This window comes from Sus scrofa, chromosome 5 (genome assembly GCF_054392235.1).
Source record: "Sus scrofa isolate SSC_HxYL_T2T_F1_AM1 chromosome 5, Sscrofa_HxYL_maternal_Yorkshire_Landrace_v2.0, whole genome shotgun sequence".
NCBI lineage: Eukaryota > Metazoa > Chordata > Mammalia > Artiodactyla > Suidae > Sus > Sus scrofa.
This window is the reverse complement of record NC_139387.1, coordinates 110,893,355-110,902,575: the sequence shown is the minus strand read 5'-3', so window position 1 is coordinate 110,902,575 and position 9,221 is coordinate 110,893,355.

Here is a 9,221-nt window from a genome sequence, read left to right as displayed (position 1 = left end):
CCTGATGGGAGGGGCTGATGCCTGCCCCCTGGTAGGAGGAGCCAATTCTAATCCCTCTGGTGGGTGGGGCTTAGTTTTTGGATGGGATTAGAGGCAGCTGTGTGCCTGAGGAGTCTTTAGGCAGCCTGTTTACTTAGGGGCGGGGCTGTGATCCCACCTGGGTTGTTGTTTGCCCTGGGGCTTCTCAGCAGCTGGCTGATGGGTGGGGCCAGATTTTCCCAAAATGGCCACCTCCAGAGAAAGGCAGCTGCTGAATATTCCTGAGAGCTTTGCTTTCAATGTCCATCCCTCACAGCAAGCCACATTCACCCCTGTTTCCCCAGGATGTCCTCCAAGAACTGCAGTCAGGCTTGACCCAGATTCCTATGGAGACTTTGCTTTGCCCTGGGACCCAGCACATGTGAAAGTCTGTGTGTGCCTTTTAAGAATGGGGTCTCCGTTTCCCCCAGTCCTGTGGAGCTCTTGCGCACAAGCCCCACTGGCTTTCAATGCCAGATGCTCCAGGGGCTCTTTCTCCCTGTGCCAGATCCCCACACTTGAGGGTTTGATGTGGGGCTCAGAACTCTCACTCCTGTAAGTGAGTCTCTGTGAACCAGTTCATTTCCAGTCTGTGGGGCTTCCCACCCAGGAGGTATGGGGTTGTTTATATCATGGAATCACCCCTCCTACCTGTGGATGTGGCCTCCTCTTTTTCTTCTGGAGTAGGGTATCTTTTTTAAGGTTTCTGGTCCATTTTGGTGAAGTGTGCTCAGTCTTTAGTTGTGAATTTCGTTGTTTTTAGGAGAGAAGTTGAGCTCCAGTCCTTCTATTCTGCCATCTTAATCCCGTCTCCCTTCGTAAATCTTTATTGCCATGCCTTCTACAGCCTATAGGAGACGAGACCGTATCTGTTGCTCTGGGTGTCTGTTGCCACACGTTTTAGGTTTGTTATGACGATACCCCACTTAGAGGAAGCACAATCTGTTCCTATTACTATTTTAAAAAGTACCTCAAAACTGAGTGGTATAGAACAGCCACCACTTTGTATGCTCATGGGATACGTGAATAATAAATTTGGACATGGCATAGCCCAAACGTGGGGATGGGTTGTCTTTGCATGGTGTTGGAGGCATTAGCTAGAACGACTAGAAAGGCAGGGGCTGCTTTAATGACTACGGGATGAAGTTGTCTGAAGACTTCTTACCTCTTTACTTGTGGTACAGTCCTAATGATCTGTTTTCTCTGTTGCTGCTAGTACTTTTTTTTTTTTTGTCTTTTTGCCACCTCTTGTGCTGCGCCCGCGACATATGGAGGTTCCCGGGCCAGGGGTCCAATCGGAGCTGTAGCCGCCGGCCTATGCCAGAGCCACAGCAATGTGGGATCTGAGCCACGTCTGCAGTCTACACCACAGCTCATGCTGGATCCTTAACCCACTGAGCAAGGCCAGGGATCGAACTCACAACCTCATGGTTCCTAGTTGGATTCGTTAACCACTGAGCCATGACAGGAACTCTGCTGCTAGTACTTTTTGCGTCATATCTAAGGAATCACTGCCTACCCCATGAGCATGGAAATTGACTCCATCAGGTTAATGTGTTGTTCCCACATATAGTCTTTATCCACAGTAGTTTTGCAGGAAAAAAAATATCTCGTAGCCCATCACTTTTTCTTATCTGTAAATTAAAAACACATGCCAAAATTCAATTCTTTTCTTGTTTTTGGTATCTTCCATTAACTAATATTCTCTTGAAAAGTACTTGGAAAACAGCTTGGCTAACTTAAGTCAAAAGCATCTGAGGAATGCATACATGTGCAAAGCTCTGTGCAGGAAGCAGGATGGTTTTATCCCACACAAGGAGACAAGTCATGATGATATTAATGATGTTAGGAACCACCTGCTCAGACAAGCTCAGTATATCCAGCAGTTGTGTAATTTGTGTTGACCTAGCTATTAAACAGCCTCTCCGAGAAAGCTTACCAGTTTTCACTTACAGAGAAATCGTATTAGAAAACAAGATTAAAATCTGTAGTGAGGAGTTCCCATCATGGCGCAGTGGTTAACGAATCCGACTAGGAACCATGAGGTTGCGGGTTCGGTCCCTGCCCTTGCTCAGTGGGTTAACGATCCGGCGTTGCCGTGAGCTGTGGTGCAGGTTGCAGACGCAGCTCGGATCCCGCGTTGCTGTGGCTCTGGTGTAGGCCGGTGGCTACAGCTCCTATTGGACCCCTAGCCTGGGAACCTCCATATGCCGCTGGAGCGGCCCAAGAAATAGCAACAACAACAACAACAAAAAGACAAAAAAGACAAAAAAAAAAAAAAAAAGATAAAATCTGTAGTGATATCTTTGGAATTGACTATATAAGTTAGGCTGCTTTTTTCTCCATGCAATGCATTGTTATGATTAGCTTAAGCAAATAAATGAATTTCCTTGAGGTTTATGGTGCACCTGAAAGGAATACTGCAAATCAGGCTTCAGATAGGGTAGAACCAGGCATACTCATGTGGCTTTTGGGAGTCGAGACATTTTTAACATCTTTCTCTGGCAGCTCCATGGGAGATATGAACTAAGATTGTTTACTCTGCCCTTGCACTACCTTTCAAGATTTCTAAGAGCTTCCATTTTGGGTTATTCCCACAACTTATCTGCGAATGGATGGAAAAAGGAAAAGACCCATCATGAGACCTCCAGGCACTCCATGGAGGGTCTGTCGTGGGAATCCATAACACCTTGATGTAAGCAAGGTTTTATAGAATCAAACTGGATAACAGTTAGCAAAGCAAAGGTCTACCAGGCAGCTCAGAGGCAAGGGCGGTCCATTATACTGGCTGTTTTAATAAATTTAAGCATTTTGAAGCAGGCTGGCTTTAGATAATTAGTCCTGCTTCTGCTTATATAGTTCTTGAAAAGATGAACTATTGTACTGGGTCTTCTAAGTAAATGAGTAAGTGTTTTAGAACTTTCCTCATAATATTGTCATGAAGAGTCAAGGTGATATTATGCTTAGTTGTGCTCTATACCTAGAAAAAAAGTTCCAATTTTAAAACAAGCATCATCTTTGAAATGAGAGGAAAAAATGTGGTTGCTACCAATTTAAACAAGAAAATCTTAAAAAAAGGAACTACAACCTTAAATCTATGGTGGAACAATTAGAAAATTCAGTTATTAGCTAAATTGATAAACAGTTGCACCTAAGAAGCTGCAGAGTGTTTAACAAGGTTGCTAAGATAATTCAGTGGGGGAAATAAGAGCCTTTCCAACAAATAGTGCTGGAGTAATTGGATATTGACATGTAAAAGGATGAATTTGGTATACTTCATACCATAAACAAAAGTCAACTTAAAATAGATTATAGACTTACAAGTAAGAGCTGCAAATATAAAATTCTAGAAGGCAGAAGTAAAATTTCATGATCTTAGGTTAAGCAGTGGTGTCTTCAACATGACACTGAAATTATAAGCAACAAAAGGATAAATAGATTAGACTTGATCAAAATTAAAAAATACTGTTGTGCCTCAACAGACATCATCGAGAAAGTAAATTCATAACCCATAAGATGAGAGAAAATGCTTGAAATTAGTTTCTCTGTGAAGATGCTAGTACCCATACAATAAAAAGAACTCTTAGAGTTCAATGATAAAACAACCCAATTAAAAATAGGTAAAATATTTAAATATAATCTTTAAAAATTTATTTATTCCGGTAGATTTACAAAGTTCGACAAATTTCTGCTGTACAGAAGGGTGACCCAGTTATACATTTATATACATTATTTTTTTCACATTATCCTCCATCATGTTTCATCACAAGTGGTTAGATATGGTTCCCTGTGCTATACAGTAGGATCTCATTGCTTATCCACCACAAATGCAATAGTTTACATCTCTTAACCCCAAACTCCCAGTGCATCCTGTTCTCTCCCCCTCCCCCTTGGCAACCACAAGTCTGTTCTCCATGTCCAGGAGTTTATTTCTCTTCTGTGGATAGATTCTTCTGTGCCATGTGTTAGATTTCAGATATAAGTGATATCATATGGTATTTGTCTTTCTCTTTCTGACTTACTTCACTCAGTATGAGATTCTCTAGTTCTATCCACGTTGCTGCAAATGGCATTTTTGTTCTTTTTATGGCTGAGTAGTACTCCATTGTGTATATGTACCACATCTTCTTAATCCAGTCATCTGTTGGTGGACATCTAGGTTGTTTCCGTATCTTGGCTCTTGTGAAAAGTGCTGCAGTGAACATATGGGTGCACATATCTTTTTCAATGAAAGTTCAGTCCAGACATATGCCCAAAAGTGGGATTGCTGGGTCATATGATAGTTCTATATTTAGTATTCTGAGGTACCTCCATACTGTTCTCCATAGCTGTTGTACCAATTTACATTCCCACCAACAGTGCAGGATGGTTCCCTTTTCTCCACACCCTCTCCAGCATTTGTTATTTGTCGATGTGTCAATGATGGCCATTCTGACAGATGTTTGGTAGTACCTTGTAGTTTTGATTTGCATTTCTACTCAGCCATAAAAAAAGAAGAATATAATGCCATTTGCAGCAACATGGATGGAACTAGAGACTCATACTAGGTGAAGTAAGTCAGAAAGAGAAAGACAAATACCATATGATATCACTTGTATCTGGAATCTAACATATGGCACAAATGAAACTGTCCACAGAAAAGAAACCCATGGACTTGGAGAACAGACTTGCAGTTGCCAAGGGTAGGGGGAGGGAGTGGGATGGACTGGGAGTTTGGGGGTTAATAAATGCAAACTATGGCATTTGGAGTGGATAAGCAATGAGATCCTGCTGTATAGCACAGGGAACTGTATCCAGTCACTTGTGATGGAACGTGATGGAGGACAATGTGAGAAAAAGAATATATTTGTGTGACTGGGTCACTTTGCTATACAGTAGAAATTGACAGAACATTGTAAATCAACTCTAATGGAAAAATAAAAATCATAAAATAGAAAAAGAAAACCTATTTCACACAAAGACTTGTTCAAAAAAGTTTGTAGCAGCATTATTTATAGTAGCCAAAAAGTGAAATCCATCCAAATATCCATCAGCTGATGAATGGTTAAATAAAATGTAATCATTCATACATTGGAAGGTTACTTGGCAGTAAAAAGCAGTTAAGTAGTAAGATATACTACAGTACAGATGGACCTTGAAAATATGAAAAGTGAAAGAAGCTAGTCACAGATGACCAAATATTGTGTGATTATTTATATGAAGAGTTCAGATTAAGCAAATCCCCAGAAACAGAAAGCAGATGAGTGGTTTCCAGAGACTGGAAGGTTGAAGGAACGGAGAGTGACTGTAGTTGGCTTCAAGGTTTCTTCTCGAGCTGAAAAAATGTTCTGAAATGATGTCCTGTTGGTGATTGCACAGCTGTGTATATGCCAAAAACTACCCTGAATTGCTGGATTTGGGGTTATGTCAATTATATGTTGGTGAAGCTGTTATTGGGAGAAAAACCAGACAAGAGTGCAGTCGTGATCTAGGCTTGCGTCCTCGCTAGTTTATGAGAGGAGAGCAGCTTTGCCCTTGATTCTCAAGAGACGTGTAGTTTCCTGGTATGTAGACTGATTTCAGCCGTTTGCTGGCCATGGCTGCAGTGTGTGGAAGAAACGGGCCTTCCTTCCCTTTTTGGAATCATGACTGAAAAGGAGTATGAATTATCATTTGGTGAAAATTTGCAGTGGTTCAAGCCAACAGACATTTATTGGGCACCTAGTGTTGACAGCCCATGTGCCAGACACAAGATGCAAAGATAACCTGATGCCTTTTTGTTATTCATGAAACTCATTTGCTGAGAGCATCAGTTCCCACCTCTGCTGACAAAATTGCTAGAGGTTCAGAAGAGGGGAGAAAGGGAGCTTCTCTATTCTGAAATGAAATTGGATGGCATTTCAACAGAGATACTAAACTGCATAAAGCACAGGCATTCATTTCCAAATAAGAATAACTTTATTCACTTAATTGGATGCCTAACGCTATAATTTTTGAAGCCGTAATAGCTAGTGGCTTAGTTGCTATTTAGAGTAATGCAACAATAGTAAAGAATGTTTATTTTGGCTTGTTGGATTCTGTATATTTGTTAATAGAAATCATTTCTAGATATTTAAATAATATGAAAAATTACAGTCTGCTTTTAATCTGTATGTTTCAAATAGTTCAAAGATAATTGTATATTTAGAATAAAACTAACATTCTGTTGTGTTTTACTTGGGAGTAATTAACATCATCATGCCTTGTAATTCAGCTAAAAGCAGAAAATCTATTTTCTTCATGTAGGTGGTTGCTCTCTATTCTCACATTTCCCTTTTATGGGAAAAATGCATGCACTACTCTCAACATAGAAAAAGATATAAAAAATGAGATATGAGTAGATTATTTGACACATGTATACTAAATAAAATACCGTTGTGAAGGAAGGGAGTTAAAGCCAGCAGTATAAATGAGTTTGGTAACAAAGTGGGAAGAACGAGTTAAGATAAATGTGAAAGAGCAAGTTTGGCGGGCATTTTGGTATGTTTTTCATGTCCTCAGTTGCTTTCAGTCAGTTTTTCTGCTAATGGAATTGGATAGTTTTTAATGTTATGGATTTGTACTATTCAATAAATTTTTGGTAAAGGTCAAAAATTAAGTGTGCTCTTTAATGTATATTCATGAAAGAAAATGCATATTTGTAACTAAATCTAATAGCTTATGTTGCATATAAGTGGTTTCATTTGAAAATATATGAAACCCCAGAGTAAGTTCATTGTTAAATATAATCATTAATCTGACTCTGCTGGTAAAGCAAAATATTTTACAAATAACCTATTCTTTAAGATACCTGGAGTCTTATATGGTGTTAAAAATGTTCTAATGTCATTTTTCTACATGAAGCTTTTCAGTTTTCCCAGCACCATGTATTGAAGAGACTGTCTTTTTTCCATTGTACAGCATTTCCTCCTTTGTTGCAGATTAATTTGCCATAAATGTGTAGGTTTATTTCCGAACTCTCTTTACGGTTCCAGTGATCTGTATGTGTCTGTTTTTATGCCAGCTGTACTATTTTGATTATTTTGTAGCTTTGTAGTATAGTCTGAAGTCAGGGAGCATGATACTTTGAGCTCTGTTCTTTTTCAAGATTGTTCTGGGTCTTCTGTGTTTTCTTAGAAAATTTAAAATTATTTATCCTATGTCGGTGAACAGTGCCATTGTTATTTTGACAGGGATTGCATTGAATCTACAGGTTGCCTTAGGTAGTGTGGTCATTTTAAGAACATTGATTCTTCCAATATGTTAACATGGTATATCTTCCTTTCTCTGTCACCTTCAATTTCTTTCATCAGTGTCTTAAAGTTTTCTGAGTATAGATATTTTATTTTCTTAGGTTTATTCCTAGGTTTTTCATTCTTTTTGACTCAATTATAAGTGGGATTATTTCCTGCTTTCTCTGAGTATTCATTGTTAGTGTATAGAAATGCAACAGATTTCTGTGTATTAATTCAGTAAAGTTGTATCCTGCAATTTTACTGGATTCACTGATAAACTCGTCGGGTTTTTTGGTGGTGTCTTTAGGATTTTCTATGTATGTTATCATTATCATCTGCAAAGAGTGACAGTTTTACTTCTTCCTTTCCAATTCATCATCCTTTTATTTATCTTTTCTTATCTGATTGCTATGGCTGGGACCTCCAAAATTATGTTGAATAAAAGTGGTGTGTGTCTTGTTTCTAATCTGAGGAAATACTTTCAGCTCATTACTGTTGTGTATGATGTTAGCTATGGGTGTTTCATAATGGTCCTTATTATATTAAGATATGTTCTTTCTATACCCAGTTTCCAGAGTTTTTTTTTTTTTTTATCATAAATGGATGCTGAATTTTGTCAGAAGGTCTCTCTGCATCTATTGAGATAATACTATAAAAAAAAGAAACAGACTCATAGATACAGAGAACAACTAGAGATTACTAGGGGGAGAGGTGAGGTGGGAGGGGCAATACTGGGGTAGAGGATCAAGAGCTATGAGTTACTATGTATAAAATATTTTATAATACAGTTTTTATTCTTCAGTTTGTTAATGTGGGCTATCACATCTAATGATTTGGGAATACTGAAAAATTATTGCATTCCTGAGGTTATGCATCCACTTAATTATTGTGAATGATTTTTTTAATGTATTGTTGGATTCTTTTTCCTAGTATTTTGTTGAGGGTTTTTGCATCTATGTTCATCAGTGATATTGGCCTATGATGCTCTTTGTGTGTGTGTGGTATCTTTGCATGGCTTTGATATCATGGTGATGCTGGGCTAGCATGAGTTCAGAAGCATTCCATCCTCTACTAGTTTTTGGAGTAGTTTTAGAATACCAGATGTTAACTCTGGATTTAATTTTGAAAAACATGATATTTCATATAGTATTCCGTATGAGCCCCAAAATGTTTCTAGTCCAACTAGCTATATTCGGCAGCATTTATATTCTGTGACATACAATATAAAAATAAGAGGATGCTGGTATGGTCTTATCTTTATGTACTTTATTTAGAAATTTGAATATTATTGATAGGGAAAAGAAGGCACATTATGACCTATTTCACTACATGATATAAAGAAAAATGCTACTATGCCATGATTCAGTGCGTGTTTGTGTGATAAATATGGACATTTTCAACTAAAAACATGAATTTTGTAAAATTTCTGATTACTCAACATCCATTGCCAGCTTCACATTTATATACTGATGATCTCTTGCTATCCAACATAATTGAAAATGAGATCTCGAAGAGATATTTGCACAGCCATGTTCATTGCAGCATCATTTATAGTAGCCAAGAAGTAGAAGCAACCTAATTGTCCATCAGTGGATGAATGGATAAATAAATGTGTTATATACACACAATGGAATATTTTTCATCCTTAAAAAGAAGTTTTTAATATGCTAAGCCATGAGTGAATCTGAAGGACTAAATGAAGTCAGTCAGTCATAGAAGGACAATTATGCATAATTCCACTTCACATATGATATATAAGGACCCAAACTTATAGAAATAGGAAGTAGGTAGTTACTAGGGACTCAGGGAGAGGGAGAAATGCAGGGGTGTGGGGCTATAGAGTTTCAGTTTTTCAAGATGAAAAAGATCTAGTTATTTATTGAATTACAGTATGTTAACCACCCTGAAGTGTACCCTTAAAAATGATTGATACTAAATACTACATTATGTGTTTTTTTTTTTAAATCACAG